This window comes from Myotis nattereri, assembly GCF_964212035.1.
Source record: "Myotis nattereri genome assembly, chromosome: 2".
NCBI classification, from domain to species: Eukaryota; Metazoa; Chordata; class Mammalia; order Chiroptera; family Vespertilionidae; genus Myotis; species Myotis nattereri.
The window spans coordinates 114020907-114044268 of record NC_138076.1 but is presented as its reverse complement, the minus strand read 5'-3'; the positions used below and the strand labels follow the sequence as shown (position 1 = coordinate 114044268).

General features: G+C 43.1%; 1 protein-coding gene across 2 annotated transcripts in view; it reads right to left on the bottom strand.

Moving 5' to 3' along the window:
* The window catches only part of HMGB1 (high mobility group box 1), a 120834-nt gene that overhangs the window by 5156 nt on the left and 92316 nt on the right, over positions 1-23362 (bottom strand). The window contains exon 1 of one of the 2 annotated variants that reach the window (XM_081083606.1): positions 482-628. The exons of the other annotated variant lie outside the window; for it this stretch is intronic. The gene's annotated coding sequence lies outside the window, so the exon portion shown is untranslated. Of the gene's footprint in view, positions 1-481; positions 629-23362 lie in introns of those variants that run through there. 2 annotated transcript variants of the gene reach the window in all.

Here is a 23362-nt window from a genome sequence, read left to right as displayed (position 1 = left end):
GGCGCAGGGCGCCGCTCCCCCCGCCGCGCCGCCGCCCGGGCGCAGGCCGCCGGGCCCACCGCGCTGCCCGTCCGCGCCCGGCTCTGCGGCGGCCGATGCAGCCCGAGGAGGCGCCGCCGCCTGCCTTCCCGCCGCGGCCCCGCCGACCCCCGCGCACGGCGGCCGCCCGAACGCTCGACTCGGGGGCTGAAAACACGTTAAAAATGTTTTCAGTAAAAATATCTATTTTGCGCCAGTCGGCGCGGACGCCGGCGGTGGGCGGCACGGGCGCGGGGCTACAGCGCTCGGCGGCCGGGGCCGGGGTCCGGCGCGGGGCAGGGCTCGGCGCCCCAGGCTCGCTCCGTGCGCAGTTCCCCCCCGTCCCCCCTCATCCGCCTTTGTGTGGATCCCGACCCGCCGCTCCGGGCCGCCGGATCCCGCCGCCGCGCGAGCCGGGCGCTGCCGGAGGCGCCCTTCCCGCCGCAGCGCTGCCCGGACTCACCCTCAGCGAGCACACAGTCACCCAGTGCCCGGCCGGCTCGCACTTGCCCCGGCGCTGTCTCTATGGAGCTCAATGTACTGCAATGGCTGTGAGAGCGGGAGCCAGACGCAGCCTCCTCACTCTCTCCGCTCTGTAACATTACTCTCCAGCCAGCGCGCCTCCTATTGGCTACCGCCAACTCACGGAGCCCGATCATTGGTCCGCTCCCTCCCATTGTCCTGACCAGAGCCCGTCGGCTATTGGCTGTCTTCGGGGACACGTCATCAAGGATTGAAACAGCGCGCAAATCTGAATGTGTGTGGATGCCGGGCAAGGAGGCTGAGGCGGGAGAGGCAGAGGCAGAGGCAGCTGCTGCTACGGGAAAGCGAGCTCTATGGTGTATGTGCATGTGTCTAACCCGAGCCGGCTCCACGCCGGAGCGGCCGCCGGAGCGGCGCAAGCCTGACTGCTCCACGAGAGTCTCCAACTCCTCAGGCAAAACAGACACCCACAGGCCTCCCCCCCCGCCCTACCCCAAACTCACTTGCAAAGCCCTTGAGATAAAAGACCCCAGAATTTTAGAAGATCCTCAAAAGTGAGGGCGACAGTTTGAGGTCGCCTCCCCTGAAAACTGGGGCTCCTGCCAGTGCAGAGGGGCGAAGGCAGCAAGATTGAGGCCCCTCAACAGCACGTGGTTGCATTACACTAGATCTCGGCAAAGGCAAGGCTTTTCCTATAAGAAAGTGACATGATCCGGTCGGCCGGTTTTAAAATGCCCCTTTTTCTGGGCTCGTAAACCGTAACGTCAGGCTTGCTGAGCAGCTGAAATCTTGACTCACAGGATAGGCATTTGGTTTCACCTTTTTTGTTGGTTTGATCGAGTTTCACAGCGTGTCTAGAACTTTTTATTTAAATACAAAGCACTGTCTTAACTTCCTGGAAATCGAATAATTTATTCCATGTAATTAAAGCACAGCTATTTCGTTTTGATATGGGGCACTCCGGCAGGAAATGTTTGCGAGGGCCTGCTAGAATTAGCAAATTCATTAGAGACCACGTTTTTAACTGTTTGGCTATTTTGACTTGGTGTGGATTACTGTTATAATCAAACGAATCCTTGTGATGCTATCTCCCCCTCCCATTACACCACTTAGTGCATCCATGTACCTGCTCTAGGATTACAGGAGCTGTAGGGATATGGTTACCTGGAGGACTAGATGGAGGCACAGGGCTCGTATGCCCAAATCCACAGGCTGTGCTTTCTCTAGCTTACTAAACTGGCTGGCAGTAACAAACACAGTCATTATGTCTGTAAAGAAAATGTGTTAGCTATATCAGCCATTTCTGAAGACCATGCACGTATATCAGTGCTTTAAGAAACTGTTATCTTAGTCCTCCTTAGCCTGAGCAGACCACACCCCTATTCAGTTATGACAGAATTCCCCCTTTTAACCCTCTAATGCTATGATTATACACTTTTAAATCCACCAGCCAATTCTCCCTAATGTAATAGATTAGCAAGTTTCAACCTTTTTCATCTCAGGGCACACATAAACTGATTACTAAAATTCTGTGATACAACAAAAAATATATTTTTTGCTGACCTGACAAAAAATAGGTATAATGTTGATTCATTCACACCAGATGGCTAGCTATTGTGTTGGCTGTTGTCACTTTTTTTTTTTTTTTTGACAACCTAAAGGAAAAGAGGTCAGTGCCCCTGATTAAATAGTCAGGTATTGCATGTTTTAAAAAATTCTTGCAGCACACCAGTTGAAAATCGCTGTAATAGATTCAAGTTAAATTAATCACTTTTTTATGATCTTTTTATTTCTTATATCCACTCTAAACCTCTATAACCTAATGTATTTGCTCTAATTTGTTAAGGTTTTTGAGAATCAGCTTGGATAACCTTCCCTGACCTATGATTTTAATGTTTATTCCTTTTTTAAAAAACATGATTGACCTCAGGGATTATAGTATTGATGAATAGATAATACACAACACATGCACATGAAAAATTATTTTAAATAATATATAAGATAGTATAATGCACACTCAGTGAAAAAAATAAAATCTAATGTTAACATTTATATTGCTACTAGAGGCCTGGTGCACGGATTCGTGCACTGGTGGAGTCCCTCAGCCTGGCCTGCACCCTTTGACAATCCAGGACCCCTTGGGGAATGTTGGACTGCTGGTTTCAGCCTGATCCCCACACTGGCAGTCCAACATCCCCCAAGGGATATAGTAGTGTGTGAAGTGGCAGGTGGCCAGGGAGGAGCCCGAGCCTGGGCTGGGCACTGCGCCACTCCTGTTCATCCTGGCCCCATTGTGCCTGCCGCCACCGCCGGCTGCCACCACAGCTGAGCTCACCAGCCAGTGAGTTCGGCTTCTGGCACCCATCAGTCAGCTGAGTGGGCGCTCCTGCTGTGGGAGCGCACTGACCACCAGGAGGGCAGCTCCGGTGTTGAGCGTCTGCTCCCTAGTGGTCAGTGTGTGTCATAGCGACTGGTCAAACGGTTGACTGGTCGGACAGTCAACCAGTTGCTTAGGGTTTTATATATATATATATATAGATAGATATATAGATATATATATATATATTTCATACATATTTACTCTTATCTACTGAACTTTACTAATCATGTTTTATTTAAATCTAGATATTTCAATTGTTTTACCATTTCAATGCCCATATTAAAAAATATTAATGACACCGAGTGACACTTTTTTTTGTTCTTTATTTTTTTTAAACTTGTCTTTATTGTTGAAAATATTACATATGTCCCCTATGCTCCCCCAATTGATCCTCTCAACCCACTCCCATTCCCTCCCCAGGCCTTTACCACACTATTGTCTGTGACCATGGATTATGCATATATGCATATAAATTCTTTGGTTAATCTCTTCCAGCCCCGACCCCTTTCCCTCTGAGATTTGCCGACTGACACTTTAAATGGCACCCATGACATCAAAATTTGACTATTATTTAAAGATGGCACACTATCAATATTTTTCAGAAGCAGTGTGGATTTGCACTGGCCCAAGCATATACTTTTAACGATTGTCTATAATAGCTTACTCCTGCTAGGGTAAGTTTATAGTCACAGAACACAGGTAATGGACCCACACAGGTTTCTATTTCAGCAGGATGTCATGGTGAATAGAAAATTAGATTTAAATAGAGCTGGGTTCAAATCCTAGCTCTGCTACTTACTAGCAGGTAGGCAAGTTTTTAAAAACTTCTTTGTGCTTCAGTTCTCCCAACTATTAAGTGGAGGTGATCACAGGGTTGTTGTAAAGATTAATTTTTTTTTCAAAGATTTAAAATTATTATGCAGATCCCTTTCAAATCCATGACTTAGAAAACCTCAAATGCAGTTACCATTGAGTTTTTCCTCATACTTAATTTTACATGAGGGCAGTGATTGCAAAACTAATTAAGCTTTTTATTTTTTTAAAATTCTAGCCTCAAACAGCACTAATCTTCAACCAATCTAATGATGGTGCCTTCATTTATTTCCAAATGTAACAGAGGCCGTGTCAGAAAGAAGAATATAAAAACCTCCACGTATAGGCACATTTCTCATATTTGTTTTTCCATGATATAGGCAGGAAGGGACATAAAAAGGAAAGAAACTTTTAAATAAACCCAACAACTTCTAGCTCTAGTCCTACAGCCTTTATGGTCACTTATTTATATTAGATCCTTTCCTTCTTCAAAATGAATCATTAGCTACAAATTTGGCATATATTTTACTTTAGAATTAGTGGATGTTTTATCCCAGTTTACAGGATTGTCTAATTCAAAAAGCTCAAACACGTCCATGCCCAATTTAGGCAAATGAATCACAGATCTTCATTAATAAAGTTTATGTCTTTCCTGCAGCCTGCCTTGATCCTATCTGGGGTAGGTGAAGTGCCTCTCTTCTGTGATCCCATAATATTCTGTATATTAACTACTGTGTTCACAATTGTGATTATCCAGTTATGTGTCTGCCTATCCTATTGTATACTGTACCACTTGTAGGCAGGGACCCTATCTTATCTAGCAGGGTGGCTGGCCTATAGCAGGCACTAAATAAAATATGTTGAATAAGTCAATTAATAGCTGAAAGAGTACTTACTGAAAATTATTGTTTTAATCTTCCTCTTCTATCTTTGAAGATAAACAATTGGGTCTCGCCCTGGCAAGTTTGGCTCAGTGGATAGAGCGTCGCCTGTGGACTGAAGGGTCCCTGATTCGATTCCAATCAAGGGCACATGCCTGGGTTGCAGGCTCCATCCCCAGTAGGGGGCGTGCAGGAGGCAGCCAGTCAATGATTCTCTCTCATCATTGAGGTTTCTATCTCTCTCTCCCTCTTCCTTCCTCTCTGAAATCATAAAAATATATTTAAAACAAACAAGCAAACAAAAAAACAATTGGGTCTCCAAATCAGAAGTTAGGAAAATAGAATAATAAATAATAAGTAAATGTTAGGACACTAAAATTGATAGATGCTAATTACACCTCATTCTTATAACTTAAAAAGAGGAAGACAGACTGGAGGTCTGAGGGGTCAAATATAGACAAACGCTAACATTTTTAGAATTTACCAGTTCCCAACTAGGCCAAGGTTATGCCTTGTTTGATACAGTGAACTATAGCATGCCAAATATGAATTTATCACAAAAACTGCCAGAATGTCTGCCCAAAGGTTGCTTCCAAAAGGCCTTTGAAATTGAACTCTAACGTAAAAAAATACAAAACACAGACAGGGGGCTGTAAGTCTTTGGCTGAAGGATATTGATTCCTCCCATTACAATGAATCCTGAAGTCCAGCTATGTGAATTCTCTAGTTTCTCCTTCTCAAAAAGGGCCGGTATCTGAAAAAAACGGAAACAGTAAACCAAAATGTCTGATGAGAGAACCATACTTACTAGTAAAACCTTCTTTCCTTCCTTCTTCCCTCCCTCCCTCCCTTTTTTCTTTCCTTCCTTCCTTCCTTCCTTCCTTCCTTCCTTCCTCCCTCCCTCCCTCCCTCCCTCCCTCCCTCCCTCCCTCCCTCCTTTCTTTTTTCTCTTTCTCTTTCTTTCTGTGCCAAAAATAAAGGAGAGAGGAATTCAGGAAAAGAAGAGCACAGGTGTGTGACCTCTGGACTACAGGTAGCACACTGAGTTCTTTCCACCACCCACTATGCACAGACCTCTGGTTGCTATTAAGATCTGTGCTCAGTTTTCCCAACTCTTAGGGCTATGATGATTTATCTAACTTGCAAGAATGTTACAGAACCAAATGGACAGGCACCAGAGGTGGAGGGCAGGCAGTGTTCTACTTGTCATTGTGTAGAGGAGGCGAACCTGTCCTGAGCTGCTTGAGTACTTCTGACTGAGCCTGAGTTTTCTGTCCGAATGTGGTTAGCAGGTGGGGAAATGAGGGCCTTCAGCTGTGGGCAACATTGCTGATGGAGGCAGAGAAAATAGTACAGAAACTATTTTATACCAATAATTTCTCTAGAATTGGAACATTTCACTAGTGAATAAGGAAGAAATATCATACCTTTTCTTAATAAGATGTCTGTTCTTTAGTTAGTCAAAGAATGATACACACAGCCCTCACCGGTTTGGCTCAGTGGATAGAGCGTCAGCCTGCGGACTCAAGGGTCCCAGATTTGATTCCGGTCAAGGGCATGTACCTTGGTTGCAGGCACATCCCCAGTAGGGGGTGTGCAGGAGGCAGCTGATCGATGTTTCTCTCTCATCGATGTTTCTAACTCTCTATCCCTCTCCCTTCCTCTCTGTAAAAAAACCAACAAAATATATTTTTAAAAAAAGAAAAAAAAAGAAAGATGTAGATTTGAATTTAAAAAACGAATGATACACACAAAGAAGGGAAAACTCATAAGATTTTATAAAATGACTAGAGGCCTGGTGTATGAAATTCGTGCACAGGTAGTGTCCCTAGGCCTGGCCGGCGATCAGGGCCTATCTGTGGGGCGACCAGCAGGGCAGTCAGGGGGCCCCCACTGGCACATGCTTTGGCTGGCCTGGCGCCGCCACTCGCTGGCCCCACCCCTCGCCACCAGTTGCCTCCCTCTGAGGGACGATTGATGGGGTGATGGGGGGTTCCCTCTTGCACTGGCCTTGGCTGGCCTGGGGCCTGCGGGCTGGGGGCAGCTCCTGCATTGAGCGTCTACCCCCCAGTGGTCAATGCACATCATAGCGACTGGTCGTTCTGCCGTTTGGTCGATTTGCATATTAGGCTTTTATTATATAGGATTATCTAAATTCAGAAAAGATCACTATTTTAGGTCTGTATCACAAGAACCACATAACATACCAAATTCAGCTGCCCTATCAAATGTACCATAAGCCTTAAAAATAAATGTCTTAATACACTTATGAGATTGGCTATAATCATAAAGATAGATAATGCCAAGTGTAGGTGAGGATGTGGAGAAATTGGAACCATCAGACACTGCTGGTGGAAATGTAAAATGGTGCAGCCACTTTGGAAAACAGTCTGACAGTTCCTCTAAAGGTTAAACATAAGAGTTCCATATGAATTACCCAGGGAATCCATTGCTATATATGTACCCAAAAGAAACATGTCCACACAAAAACATGTATGTAAGTGTTCATAGCAGCACTATTTGTAATAGTCAAAAAGTGGAACCAACCCAAATGCCCATGTTACAAGGTGGTTTGACCTTCAAAACACTGTGCTAAGTGAAAGAAGGCAGCCATAAAAGACCACATATTATATGGCCCCATTTATACAAAATGTCCAGAATAGGAACATTTATAAAGTAGAAAGTTTATTAGTAGTAGCCAGGAGTTGGGGGTTGCGGGGGGGGGGGGGGGCGCGGAGGGGCAGTGACTGCTAATGGGCATGGGGTTTCTTTGAGGAGGACGAATGGTTACACAGCCCTGTGAATCTACCGAATATCACTGAATTGTATGTATGTGAATTATATCTCAGTAAAGCTGTTTTTAAAGAAAGGAATAAATGTTTTATGAGTGGTTTTAATTAACCAAACTAACAGGAAGGGATGACAGAACACGATATGCCAATTATGCCCAATACTTTCCCGTGACCCATGGTGTTTAACACCGTCTGAAAATGATGTCCTTCCTTCTCATTAGGTGGACATTTCATCTACTATATATAACTGGAGTTATAATATATAATATATAACTGGAGTTATATATTTTGTGCTTAAAATGTATTAAAAGAGCACTTTCAAGGATACCTTGGGAGGTTTTTCTTGAGAGCCTGGATTGGCTGTAGTAAGTCAGCTGAGCCATGAAGAGTTAGGTCAGACAGTACTAACTGGCAGGCCTCTGGCTTTATCTGACACACAGACGGTTCATGTGACGAACACTGTTTTTAAAAGTTGGATTTTTCCAGCCCTAGACGATTTGGCTCAGGGGATAGAGCATCGGCCTGTGGACCAAAGGATCCTGGGTTCAATTCCAGTCAAGGGCAGTTCATACCTTGGTTGCAGGCTCCTCCTGGCCCAGGCCCTGGTCAGGGCTCATGCAGGAAGCAACCAATCGATGTGTTTCTCTCATATCGATGTTTCTCTCTGTCTTTCCCTCTCTCTTCCACTCTCCCTAAAAATCAACAGAAAAATATCCTTAGGTGAGGGTTAACAACAACAAAAAACATTGATTTTTTCACATTAAAAAAATCCAGATATTTGGCTTTTTTGGAAAAATCAGAAATCTAAAAGCTTGGATCCACGTTTTGGCAGGGTGGCAATCTTCCCTACAGGGGGTAAGTGTTCTGTAGTTTGCTACAGTCCCCATCATTCCCTAATCATTCTACCTGACTGACCCACTGATGTCACCTGCCTGGAACCTGTAGTTGGGACCTTAGTATTGTGTGACTATGACCTGTGATTCTGAATTTTTCATCATCAGAGATTCCTTTCATAGGAAACATGTATTATCATCACACAGAACACAGAGTGGGAAACTGAACTAGAGGGGACCCTTGAGTGAGAAATAGAACCATTTTGGTGACATCATAGGTAGCGTGTACTCCTGATGAGGAACAGAGCATCTGTCTGTGCTGCACAGGATGTCTTATGGCCCAGAGAAAAGACTAGAAAATAAGCTTTATTTATCATGTGTGTCTTATGTGCTGAGCACTATTTATTTATTAGATTATATATATTAGATTATTTCATTTAATTCTCACAGTGATCCTACTGGCCAGGATACTGTCTCTCTTTTACAAATAATGCTAAGGAGGCTCAGAGACATCAGTGAGGTTTCCAAGGTCACACAGCTAGTATAAAAGAGCAACAGTATTGATCCAGTTCTGACTCTGAAGGTAAAGTTTTCTGCACTAAGCCACATGACCTCCCAGTTATTAGCCTTGCTAATAAAATGAACACTGATCACATTTTCCCCCTAAGCATACCTCATATTTTCATGGGAGTCCTGACACAAGTTTATAGCCTCGCTTTCAAGGTTTTAGAATAGGATCCATACATGTTGTGGATATAAAATTTGGAAAAAGTTTCATGAAACAATATCTACCATTATTGTGATGGGATTCTGATTCTTTTCCCCTTAAAATCATAAATTTACTTCCAAACCCACCAATGGGCCCTGCCATTAGCAAAAACTGCACTGGAGCTACAGTAAATAAGCCCCGTTTACCATCAGGGGTGACATCCACCCTGACTGACAAGTGCTGGGGCTGCAGGCTGACTGGACAGGACTGAAGAGAAGAGCAGGTCGGAGAGGTGCCCAGCATCCAGAGCTCCCCAGCACACCCAACAAGGCTGGTGCCAAGGCTGTGGAACTGCCCAGAGAAAGGCTCTGAAGAAAGGAGAGTGCCACGCTCTGCCAGGGAGACCTCAGATAAAACCTAGCATTCCAGGCCAGAGATCCAAGAAATGCAAAGAAGATGCCTGCAAATCCTGAGGCCTAGGAGAGAAATCCCAGCTGACCTGATAAATACCTTTCTCACTCGGGTGAGGCTCTTCCCAACTCAGATTTGCCAGTGGGGAGGTGGATCCATTGAGAAGTCGGCCTCATATCCCAAGCGTCCAGGCCTTTTTGTTTAAAACAACAACAACAACAAAACACTGAGCACCCCAAATGGCTTGTGGAGCTAAACAGAAGGGGACTGCCATCTGTACCTGTTGTTCAGAATAAAAAATAAAAAATAAATCAACAACAAAAACATGCAGGCTTTTCCTGAACAGTTGCTGTTGATCCTTGTTCTAGGTTTCTTTTTGACTTTCAAAGACACAAATAAGGGAGTAGGAAGGTGATAGCAGGATTTAGTATAGTAACATAAGCACTACCAGCAAATCAATCCTTACATTCGGAAATGAACTCTCCCTTAGAAACAGTCATGGGATTTGACCAGTGATTTTGCTTCTAGGAAATATTTAGAAAATAATAATCAGAAATAAGTAAAAAACACAAAGATTTGAATATTAATTGCAGCATTATCTATATAATGTGGAAACAACCTAGATGTCCAATGAAAGGGGCTTGGTTAAATAAATTTTGGTCCATCCTTATACTGGGTTACTATTATGCCACTATCAAATTGTTATGAATAATAAATTTAATGCCCATGTAATATTCATAATATCTTATTGTGACAAAAACAATTTCAGAAGTATACACTGGTTAAAAAAAAGTGTATAGGTGAGTCCAAAAAATATTAAAAATATTAGAAGAATATATTTAAAAATATTAATAGTAGCCCAGCCGGCATACTCAGTGGTTGAGCGTCCACCTATGAACCAGGAGGTCACAGTTTGATTCCCGGTCAGAGTACATGCCGGGTTGTGTGCTCGATCCCCAGTAGCTGGTGTGCAGGAGGCAGCCAATCAATGAATTCCTCTCATCATTGATATTTCTATCTCTCTCCCTCTCCCTTACTCTCTGAAATCAATAAATATATTAAAAATATTAATAATATTCATTTATGGTGAAAGGTAATCATTTTCTCCCTATACTCTTCAATATTTCCCCAGTTTTGTACAATCAATTTATATTATTTTTAAAATTAGAATAAAAAAACTCTAAATTTTTTGTTTGTGTAGCTACAGGACTTGACTAAACATCTCTCTTGCACTAAAAAAAACCTGAACTTATTGGGGTGACATTGGTTAATGAAATGATATAGGATTCAGGTGTACAATTCTATATAAAAATTCAAAATTTTAAGAGAAGAAATTAGTTAAGTGTTGGGGTCCAGGATAGAGCCCAAAAAGACTCAAAGATTCAGATCATTTTTAAAAATTCAGACTTCATTACTCTAGAAACTCTTCCCTACAAGGAAATATACAACATCTATAAAGATCATGCATATTTATTCTAGCCCTAAAGTCGCCAAAGCATCTCCAAGGTGACTGCCCTGGTAACACAAATCAGAATCAGGTAACTGTCTCCTTGAGAACTTGTACCTCTCTTCTCTACTGATGTGTCTTCCTTAGAAGCTATTCCTTCTTTCCCCATAATTGGGTCCTGAATCATCATCTCTTTACTTCTGGGCTCTCCTAGGGCCTCAGTGGCCAACTCCCTGTGGAGTTTTAACCTTTGTCTCTATGTAAATGACCCTAAGATTCCCTTTCGGTCTTAGGCTCTATCCTGGACCCCAACACTTACCAGTTTCTCTGGCTCACCCGTTTGCTCTCTAAACCACACCTCTTTCCAATTTCCTTCCTTGCCAACTTCCTACACTGCCTCCAGTTCTAGGGGTCTGATTCCCCTTCTTCTTTTCTCTCACGTCAAATTCTATAATATCTATGTCACACTACTTTTGAATCACTTTCTTTTATTTTTCCCCCCATTTTATTGCCCCAACTCTATTCTGTCATTTATTATTTGGTGGTTTAGAATGGAGGTTTTGGAACTAGACATCCACGGGTTAAAATCCTGGCCCTGGCACTGGCTAGCAGTGATACCTTGGGCAAAGTGAATTAACCTCTCTGAGCCTTAGCTGCTTCTGTAAAATGTATAGCACCCTTTCAAAGGGGGAGCTGTGAGTTTAAAATAGCTCATAACAGAGCTGAGCCTCGTATGTAAATTGCTTCAAATACTGTAAATGATCAACCGATGGCTGACTGTTTATTTTCGGTTACTTTTTAAAATTGGCATTGATTTTTTCCTAATGAAACAAAGGCCACTGCTTAAAAACTTCCCATTTAATTACAATATTGTCTTCCAAGTTAATGACAGTATCTTTACCAGCCTTCAGGGCCCTCCCTAATAAGGCAAATTTCTCTCTTGCTTGCCCTCCCTGCTGTTTTCCTAATTTCCAAACTGGACCTTGTACTGTCCTATCTTCAAGCCTCTGGTCACACTTTCTTTTGGTTGTAGTGTCCTCGCGCCTTCTCTCCCGCCTGTGACCCCTCCCACCCCCGCTGCTAAAATCCAACCTGTCCTTTAAAACCTTCCCAAACTTTATTAATTCTCAACTTGATGAGCTTTCTTTCATTTTTGAATTCTGTTGCTCTTGGTTGTTCCTTTCTAATGGCTTTTATGGTGTTACAAATATAACAGCAATATACTAGTATGTATTTTATAACCGATCTAAATATATTACAAATTATGTTGTCTTACTCATCTTTGTTTCTCTAGCGTTCACCCATCATAGGTACTCAATAAATGTTAGGGGAATGTGAAGGTCATGTTCAATTTTCTGTACACACCTATCCCATTGTTGATATTGTTTTAATACCCTATGTCCAGAATTCCCTTCCCTTCATAGATTAATTACATTCTAGAATGCTGACTTAAGCAGCATGGAGCAAAACATATGGTCATGTTATCACTTTTGTTGGTCAAAATCAGTTGATACTGGCAACTTCATGTGGTTTAATTCTGTTTGGGTTGGCCCCTATCCCGATGTCTTTGGGCAACGTTTTTATGATCAGCTGTTTTAACAAATTTTCTTTTTTTGCTTTTTACTGTGTGAGGTTCAGAAGCTTGTAAACACATTTGTTTTAACTCATGTATATTATGAAAAATCTTTAAAATCAAAATAATAATGCCAAATTTCTAAATGGCTGTATTTGTGTGGCAAAAAAGTTGCTTTTTGAGGTTAACACATATTTTTCCCTACATATTACCAAATATCACAAAAGTTTATAAACTCCCCCCAAATATTATTATCCTTGTGTAGATATTTACTTTGACACCAAAAAACATGTGCTTATTGAATTCAATGAATTCAATCTAAGTTTTAGATTTAGATGAGAGCAGTTTGGATCGGCATGAAAGGACTCCAGATGTAGTGTGGGGGACATGGACTCCCGTGTGAGGCTAGGAGAGCCCAAACAGGGGAAGTAAAGAAGGCCAACCTGCAAGGCCCAGGAAGGGCCTACTCCCCTGTCCCACGGTCACTCCCACTCATTGCTGCGGTTCCTAGTACCGTCACTTTCCCTCTCTCCCTCCTCCCCCTCCTCTACCCCTTTCTCTCTCAACAATAGTTCCAGCTCCACAAACACAGAGCTTAAAGCACCTCATTCATGGGATTTATACTTGCCAAGTGGCTTTGGGGAACAAGCTTTTCTCAAGCCCAGACATCAAAAGGCACTCATTTAAGCACTTGAGGGAGAAATAGTAACTGAGGAAATTCATTATCTCATCCCAAGCAGAAAAATGGATTTTGTGAGGCTATCTCTATGGTTTCCTGCCTTTTAAAAGACAGTCTCTTGCCCAGCCAGCATGGTTCAATGGTTGAGCTTCAACCTATGAACCAGGAGGTCACGGTCTGATTTCTGGTTAGGGCATATGCAGGCTCCATCCCCAGTGGGGGACATGCAGGAGGCAGTCGATCAATGATGATTCTCTCTCATCATTGATATTTATATCTCTTTCTCCCCCTCTCCCTTCCTCTCTGAAATCAATAAACACACACACACACACACACACACACACACACACACACACAGTCTCTTGACTGTCTTTTTTAACCTTTCCTAAAGAAATGTAAACTTTTTGCAGACAGAAACTATATCAGAGGGTGGCATATCATCTTCAAAAGCTATGTGTTTATTAGTGACAATTGGAAGACTCAAAGAACATTTTTATGTGTCTATAAATTCTTCAGTGACTAAAACTGAACTTCGTATCTTTTACAAAGGGATTTTTGGGTGGAGCAAAAATAATACAAATGAGATTAGAAGAGGAACTACTAGAGCAATAGAAGGAAAGGATGCCAGAAAGGGGAAGGGGGAGGCTAAAGAAGTGGAAGCCAGTGCCAAAGTGGAAACTCAGAAATGCTCCTTGAGTCTTTCTAACATCTGAGAAAGGTACCTGAGGGAGTTGATGGACCTTAATTGCAAGGGTTAGATGCTATGTACATCCAGAAAGAGTTATAAGAAAGAATTTACATGACAATCTCCAAAAGCTGAAAGATTTGGAGAGAACCCAAGGCAGAAAACCTGCATTTTTCTAAAGAGAGATGCCAATCACATCATAGCTTAGAACTACAAGACTCAAGGACAGCTGAGCGGAGCGAAGTCAGTCTCCAAAGGAAGGAAAGCTACTGTCTTACTCATTAGCCAATATTCCAGCTCCGTTAACATATTCTAAGTCTTAAATGCGCTACTATAGACACATATTAGTGTCACAAGCCTTAGGTTAACATTTCAGTTGTAGGTGAGAAAGAACTGATGTTTAGACACCTGAAGGAGCTCTTTCAGATGAAACTTTCGCTTACTTAGAAAAATCCTAAATGCAATTCAATCCCTTTCCCTTCCTCTCTTCTCTCCCTTTCTGTTCATTGTCTCAGAAATTAAAACACACACACACACACACACACACACACACACACACACACACACAGAACCAGGTATTAGGAAGATGGTAAAAGTAAGGGCAACATGGAGCTTCCATTATCAGAGTGAGAAGGCAGTGTTGTTCAGGCTGTAAGTGTCCACGGGCGGGGGGCCGAGATGGGAGGGCAATCGGAAACTAATATTTACTGGGCATTTGCCATGTGCTAGGCACCATTACTATTCTCAAAGCAAGTCCTTGGAGTGGGTGCTACTTTCCTATTTTACAGAAGAGGAAATTAAGGTTGCCTAGGGCCCTAGGCTAACCCAGTTAGTCCCCCTGGCTCCAAAGCCCTTTTCATGATGCCCTGCATGATGTCTCCTTCTAGTCTTTACTTTGGCACTAAAAAACAATATTGACAGCCCTGCCCAGTTTGGCTCAGTGGATAGAGTGTCGGTTTATGGACTGAAGGGTCCTGGGTTTGATTCAGGTCAAGGGGATGCAGGCTCCAACCATTGTAGGCTGGTTCCCTGCCCTGGTTGGGGCACATGTGGGAGGCAACCAATCGATGTGTCTCTCTCACACTGCAATGTTTCTGTATCTCTGTCTCTCCCCCTCCCTTCCACTCTCCTTAAAAAGCCATTGAAAACCCTACCTGATTTGGCTCAGTGGATAGAGTTTCGGCCTGCAGACTGAAGGGTCCCAGGTTCGATTCCGGTCAAGGGCACATGCCCGGGTTGCAGGCTTGATCCCCAGTAGGGGGCGTGCAGGAGGCAGCCAATCAATGATTCTCATCATTGATATTTCTATCTCTCCTTCTCTGAAATCAATAAAAATGCATTTTTAAAAAATCAATGGAAAAATATCCTTGGGAGAAGATTAACAGCAACAACAAAATTACATCCAGCAATAACAAAAAGCTACCCTCCAAAGGTAGCAAACAGCTATAGCAAACATGGTGCAACCATGCCCTGACCGGTTTGGCTCAGTGGATAGTGGATAGAGCATCGGCCTACGGACTGAAGGGTCCCGGGTTCGATTCCAATCAAGGGCATGTACCTTGGTTGCAGGCACATCCCCAGTAGGGGGTGTGCAGGAGGCAGCTGATCGGTGTTTCTCTCTCATCAATGTTTCTGACTCTCTATCCCTCTCCCTTCCTCTCTGTAAAAAATCAATAAAAAATATTTTTAAAAAAATGGTGCAACCACTGCCTTCTTCTAAGGTCCATGTGGGAAAAGAGAAAACTGATGTTCTTTACCGAGTATTGAGGAGAAGCCACAATGGAATGGAAGACAGTCAGTGAATGTAGCCAAGGGGCAGCACTCCATCACTTTTTACCTAAAGTCAAGTGGACCAAGTAGGCACAAAAAACTCACTTCACTCTTTTTATATATATACTAGAGGCCTGGTGCACAAAATTCATGCACGGGGTGGGGGGAGGGGCAGGGGCGGGTCCTCTCAGCCCAGCCTGCTCCCTCTCCAATCCAGGACCACTGGCTTCTAACTGCTCACCTGCCTGCCTGCTTAATCGCCCCTAACTGGCCCCCCTGCCAGCCTGATAACCCCTAACTGCCCCTCCTGCCAGCCTGGTCACCCCTAACTGCTCCCCCCACCAGCCTAGTTGCTCCTTACTGCCCTCCCTGCTGGCCTGGTCACCCCCACTGCCCCCCGTGCTGGCCTGGTCACCTCCAACTGCCCCCCTGCTGGCCTGATCGCTCCATGCAGCCTGCTGTTCAGTCGTTTGCTCATCCCTCACTAATCCTCCTGCCAGCCTGATCACCTCATGCAGCCTGCTGTTTGGTTGTTCATCTGGTTGTTTCAGTCGTGATGGCCCCTGGCTTTTTATATATTAGGATTTAAATTGATTTCAGAGAAGAAGAGGGAGAAAGAGATAGAAACATCAATGATGAGAAAGAATCACCATTCAGCTGCCTCCTGCACACCCCCCACTGGGGACCGAACCCGAAACCCAGGCATGTGCCCTGACTGGGAATTGAACTGTGACCTCCTGGTTCATAGGTCAATGCTCAACCACTGAGCCACACTGTCTGAGCCCCACTTCATTCTTAGAATAGTCCCTCATCATTCTGAGTCTACCAGGGCTTGGAAACTTGGCATTGCTTTATGATGGCCCTGAGACACAGGACTTCATTTACCTTTGCATTCATCATTACAACTTTTCATGGTGCTCTCAAGCTCAGCAGCTTGGCCTAGAAACCCGAGTTTCATCATTGATTCCTCCCTTTCCCCAACTCCCTACAATCAACAAATCAAGTTCTGAGGATTCTCCCTCTCTAATTGATATTTCTGATCTAACACTTCCCTCCATTTCAAAGGCCACCACATTAGTTGAAGCCACTGTCTCCTGCTTGGTCTACTCCAGTGCTTTCCAACAACCTAATACGCCTGGCCTTAGCTTTAAAAAACTCCAAGTGATTTTTCTAAAGTAAATATAATATGATCATGATATTCCCCTACTTTAAAAATCCCTCTATGACTTCCCACTGCCTTCAAGAGAACGTTCAAACTCCTTAGCAAAGCATCCTAGCCATTCGTCCTAAGCCCGCTTTTCTCCAGCCCCATGCTCCAAGCTCCCAGCTCCCACCATCTTTAACCATCAGGAGGTGCTGAAACATATATGCTTCCTCAGCCAGGAAAATCCTCCCCCTATCCAACTCCTGCTTGTCTTTCAGTTTGAGCCCAGCCGTGGGTGGCGCTCCTCTAAATGCTCCACGGCATTCTGAGCCCACTCCTCTCTTGGCATTCTCACTCAGGCCTGCAACTGCCTGAGTCTGTAGCGTTCTAGTTTTCAAACCCCTCAAGGGCAGGGTGGCTTTAGTCACCATTTTTCTTAACATCTAGCCTAGTGCCTGGCCTATAGGAGTCACTCAATCCATGAGTAAATGGTTAAGTATGATAAATTGGGAAAGTAATGAAGAGATATGAGTCTAATCATGACTTTGAACCAACTACTGTATAACTTGTTACTGAAATTCACAGTAAAACCTAATGCTGAGTCTCCACATTCTTCGAGGAGGATCTTCACCTTGCTCCTCACTCACCATCCCACACCAACTGCTACCCTCTCCCAGCAATCAGGATGAGCATAAAAGTTGTTCTGTCTTTGTTTTCCAACATTTTCAAAAATGACATGGAAGTGGAAATACACAGCGTAATATTTAATTCTGTAGATGACTCTTGTTCCAGGTGATAAACAGCAAGGAGGATACACAGCCAAAAATTCTCTCAAAGATTTGTGAACATGCAAAAAGTGGGAGACAGGTATTCATGTGGCAAAGATTTGGGAGAAAAGACTTCAAATGAATTCATAAGATGATGGACTCTGAACTCCTACTTAGAACACAGGAAAGGCATCTTGGAGACATGTGGCAGCCCCAAAAGGCAATCCAGTGAGCTGCTGCCATCACAGAGCCACCACACTGTGGGGGATGGTGAGGAAGCATACAGAAAACACCCTAACCCTGACTTAAGTACATGCTATTTTCTTCAGCGCTAAGGTCCTGAGGTTAATAAAAGAGAAGGATAACAAAATAAGAGCAATGACTATCTAAATAAAAGTATATGTACTATAAAGAAAATGAAAGACAGTAGATCTGCAATCAGTAAAGCTCAAGAAAAAGAGGGAGTATAAAGTTAATTCAGTCATATAAAGCACAGATAGGATGAACCTACGAGACCAGAAATTGCAGTGCTCCTTAAAGTGTGACCAAAATAATTTAGGGACAACTGCGGGGAAAATACTATTCTACAACAGTATTTAAAATGCTATTTTCTATTTATTATGAAAGAGGATTTATTGGATTTTAAAAGTTATCCAACTCTTCTCCCCACCCCAAAGTTTTAGATGAAGGAAGTAGGCCTGTAAGTGCCTTGCCCAGGGTCATATATCACCTCTGCCATAAGGTGGTATGGCATGACTAAAGCCATGACTCCTAACTCCTAACTCCTGGCCTAACCAATGTTCTTTCTTTAGATTATTTAATATAAATACACCGTGACAGATGATTGAAGCTCCAAATAGAGAAGTTAGATACAAGGCCAGATGAATAAGGTATTGTTAAGGAAAGCAGAAGGTTGTGTGGAATAACCCTGAAAGTTTGATGCCAACATGGTAGAGAGGAACAATGTTTTCTCACAAAATCATCCTTAGTGCCACAGTCAGAGGCAGGAGACTGTCTGGATAATCTGCTGATCTAAATTGAGCACCTAGTTCCTGAACTTGAATGAATGACCCATACTGTCTGGATGGCAGAGTATAGGCTGGTTCACTTTGCTGCACTCCCTTCAAGGTTGGATGTCCAAGCCAATTCTAGGCACCCTTGGAATATTGAGATCAATGGAATTCTACTAACATCTGCATGGTGGGGAGGGGAGACAGCTGCCAATGGAAGTGGTATGGAGGATGGGGGGGCTATCCATCCCAGAAAGCTCTACTGCTGCTGCTGCTGGGAGTCCGGTAATCAAAATGCTTGGTACCTAGGGAGACTGGGAAAGGGAACTATCTTAAGTATTCTAGTCCTCCCCTTTTGGCGCTGCAGAAGCAAGAGAAAATAAAGCAGGGGAACCTGTTGAACAAGACCATCAAGACAGCTTTCTTGTTGTTGAGACCTCCCCCTGCCAGCAGCAGCCTGATGGTTCTTCCTTCCTAGCAGAGGAGGGCAAGGACCAAAGACCTGAGCAAACAGGATGCCTATTTGCCAAGATCTCGAGGGAAGTGCTGGGGAATGCTGTGTGAGGGACAAGCTTGAGCGCTGTCCTTCTGGGCTGGGGTGACGTATGTAAATGCCTGAACAACACAATCACAGGAAGAAAAGGAAGCTGCTCAAACAAGTATTCTGCTGCAGAGGTGTGCGGCACGAGATCAGATTCCAAAGCTTGGTCCCAGGCGGGAAAAACGCCCCATATCACCTTTTCTTCATGCTTGCCTTCTTTCCCCTGGCTCATTTTAATGAAAAGATGGTTCTAATGGGAGAAAAAGGGGTATAAGGAATATGACAGTGAGAAACCTGAGTAATCTGAGCTTGGACCTGAAAGGCAAGATCAACACAGGTGAGTGGGAGGCGTGCGAGCGCCTGTTTCTGGGAGCGATCTCGGTGTCCTTCCCTTCGACACCCTGCAGAATGAGGAAGTGGCTGTTTCCAACTACCTACAACCTCTATACACTAACCACCTGTGCTGCTCAGAGGCCCGAGTTTTGCATTTAACACTTTGCTTTGATGTTTTCTTCTTCAAGGAAGGGGATAAAATCAGAACACAGGAAATGGCTTTGTTGGACACAGTTCTTTCAGTGGTGACCTGTGAGACACCTTTTCACACATTCTCCTCAGGAAGGGACCAGGACTCACGTGAATTTAGATAGAAATTTGCAGAAAAAATAAGCATCTGAACTGAATTCTGACTTGGTGATTTCTACTAACCTATATATAAACTTTGTGTCACTCAGTATCTAAGGCATACAGTATTTATCTTTTCATTGTAGGAATGAAGCTAAATGGCTTTTTCCCCTTATTATTTTCCCCCTTCATCTTTCTAAGAGCTGCCATGTCTATTTTATTTTATGGTGTAAAAAACGTTGCATTTGGTATTCCATAAAGGGGACATGGAAAAATTTATTAAAAGGTGCAGAAAAATAGTACCACTTGCTTAGAAAATAAGATGTAGGAACTGTTAAGAATGGGAAAACACCAGCTACTATGGCAGGGAGAAGACATTTTTGCCAAATTTAGACTCCACTTGAGAATCACAGTTCTAAGTTTAGAATTGAACTAAAAAACTTGAGCTCACACTGCATTTGGCATTGGTTAAAAAAATTCTAAGATACTAATTAGAGGGGGAAAATGTATTCTCTTAGTAGTTCTAGGAGCTGGGAATTGTTTTCAAACAAATTCTTTATTGGCTCAATGGATGGGCCTGCAATTAGAAAGAAACATTTTTTTCTAATTAAGTTTTCCTGACAAAATAATGATTTAAAACTGAGGGGGGGGGGGACATTTTGCCAAAGTCTTTAGGGAGTTATAGAATTGTTTGTAACCTTTGGACTTGACCGAATATACCAGGTGGTTGTACAAACTTTGTTTATATACTCAATTGTGTCCAAAACAGAAGTATATTCTATTACTGGTGAACTTTATTATTCTTTTTAATGTTTTTACTGATTTTAGAGAGAGAGGAAGGGAGAGGAATAGAGAGATAGAAACATTGATGAGAGCCTGGCTGGCATGGCTTAGTGGTTGAGTATTGACTTATGAACCAGGAGGTCACGGTTTGATTCCCAGTCAGGGCACATGCCCGGGTTGTGGGCTCAATTCCCAGTAGGGGGCATGCTGGAGGCAGCCGATCAATGATGAATCTCTCTCATCATTGATGTTTCTCTCTCTCTCTCTCTCTCTCTCTCTCCCTTCCTCTCTGAAAGGAGAGGATGTTAGTGTTGCTAACATCTCAGGAAATTTTTCTGTCAATATTTTTGTGGGGTTTTTTTGCTTTTATTGCTGCTTGTTATTATTAAATGCATACAGTAAGTCACCAGGGGTCTTAAGAAGGTTAATGATAGCAGCAAAGTGAAAAGCAAAGTTGTGAGAACAACAATAGAGCTTAAAAAAGAAATAATTGCAGCCCAACTGGCGTGGCTCAGTGGTTGAGTGTTAACCTATGAACCAGGAGGTCATGGTTTGACTTCTGGTCAGGGCACATGCCTGGATTTTGGGCTCAATCCCCAATGTGGGGTGTGCAGGAGGCAGCTGATCAATGATTTTCTCTTATTATTGATGTTTCCATCTCCCTTTCCTTTCCTCTCTGAAATCAATAAAAATATATTTTAAAAAATAATTGCAAAGTATGATAGAGGTGTTCGCGTGTCTGATTTAGCTACCAAGTATGAAATGGCAAAATTGACAGTTAGTACAATTTAATACATAAAGAGGCCACCAAGAGTGCTGATGTTGCTAAGGGTGTAAAAATGCTCACAAAACAACAATCACAGACAATTGAAGAGGTAAAAAATTTGTTGTTGATTTGGGTAAACAAAAAGCAGTTAGCCAATGATAGCATTTCAGAGGCAATGATATGTAAAAAAGTGACGATGCTGCATATTGATCTCCTGAAAGACAACCCTGGAACTAGTGCTGAAAGTGATTTACTTAAGGCTAGAAGGGGGTGGTTCAATAAATTTTAGAAAAGACATGGCATTCATAGTGCATGGGGAGGCTGCCAGTTCTAACTAAGTAGCTGTTGATAATTTCATGAGAGAATTTCAAGAATACGTACAGTCCAAGGGATTTGTTCCCCAACAAGTGTTCAATTGTAATGAGACAGGTCTCTTCTAGAAGAAAATGCCAACGAGAACCTACATTATACAGAAGTCATTGCCAGGACACAAGTCAATGAACGATGTTATGGTTGTATGGGATTATGAGTAGAGACTTTAAATTGAAGCCTTTACTCATCTACCAGTCTGAAAACCCGTGAATTTTCAAGAAAATAATGTCACGAAAAACAAGTTGAATGTGATGTGGAGAGCTAATAGCAAAGCTTGGGTAACCAGGCAATTTTTTATTGAGTGGATTAGTGAAGTGCTTGCCCCAAGTGTGAAGAAATAGCTCTGGGAAAAACAATTGCCACTCAGGGCACTTCTTGTAATGGACAATGATTCTTCCCACCCTCCAGGCATGGAGGCCAAGAGTTCGTCAAAGAGTACAGCTTTAGCCCTAGCTGGTTTGGCTCAGTAGATAAAGTGCTGGCCTGCGGACTGAAGGGTCCCAGGTTCAATTTCAATCAAGGGCACATGCGGGGGCTGGGGGGGGGGGGAAGGGCTCGATCCCCAGTAGGGGGTGTGTAGGAGGCAGCCCAACAATGATTCTCTCTCATCATTGATGTTTCTGTCTCTCCCCCTCCTTTCCTCTCTGAAATCAATAAAATATATATATATATATATATATATATATATATATATATATATATATATTTAAAAAAGAGTACAGCTTTATCACTGTTAGGTTCTTGTCACCTAACACAACTCCTCTCACCCAGCCCATGGACCAGCAGGTCATTTCTAATTTTAAGAAACAAAGGCACCCTTTCAAAGGTGTTTTGAAGTGACTCTGAAACTAATTTAACCCTCAAGGAGTTCTGGAAGGAACATGGTAATATTCTCACTTGCTTGAGGCTCACAGACAAAGCATGGGGAGAAGTGTATTCCAGGACCATGCAATCAGACTGGAAGAAATTGTGGTCTGAGTCTGTTGCTGAAAGAGACTTTGAGGGTTTTGAGGATGAGCTTGTTCTGTTTGGAGGATACTGTGTCTCTGGGCAAGTCCATGGGCTTGGAGGTGGGTGATGATGACGATGATGATGTGGGGGAGTTGGTGGAGGACCACAGCCCTGAGCTGACCACTGAGGAGCTCCAAGACCTTCAGAGGGAGCAGCAACAGATGGCAGCTGAGGAACTCTCTTTAGAGGAAGAGGAGGGAAGGGAGGATACTTCTACTTCACTAATTGGGAAATGAGAAATGCAAAGATTTATTAAGAAACTAGAGGCCCAGTGCACGAAATTTGTACACTGGTAGGGTCCCTAGTGGCTGCCAGCTGCGTACTCCCTCCCTTCCCCCCTGGTTGAACTTCCGGTCGAGGGGAAAATTTGAATACTATGCTTTTATTATATAGGATATCACCCTCCCTGGCCGGTGTGGCTCAGTGGTTGAGTCTTGACCTATGAACCAGGAAGTCACAGTTGGATCCCAGTCAAGGCACATGCCTGGGTTGCAGGCTCCATCCCCAGTGTGGGATGTGCAGAAGGCAGCCAAATCAATGATTCTCTCTCATCATTGATGTTTCTATCTCTTTCCTTCTCTGAAATCAATAATATATATATATATATATATATATATATATATATATATATATATATATATATATAAGAAATATCACCCCGACAAAGAAGTAGCAAACCATACCATAAACTTGTTAAATGACAATACAGTATTTCACTTCAGGCAAGTGTTAAGACGCAGGCAAAAATCATTGGATAGGTTTGAATGAGATAGAGGCCCAGTGAGCCTGAAGCAAGTTCTAGTGGAGAAAAGAGAGAAAGAAGCCCAGAACAGCTTCCTGACATTTTCATGGAAGGGGACTCCCCTTCCAAAG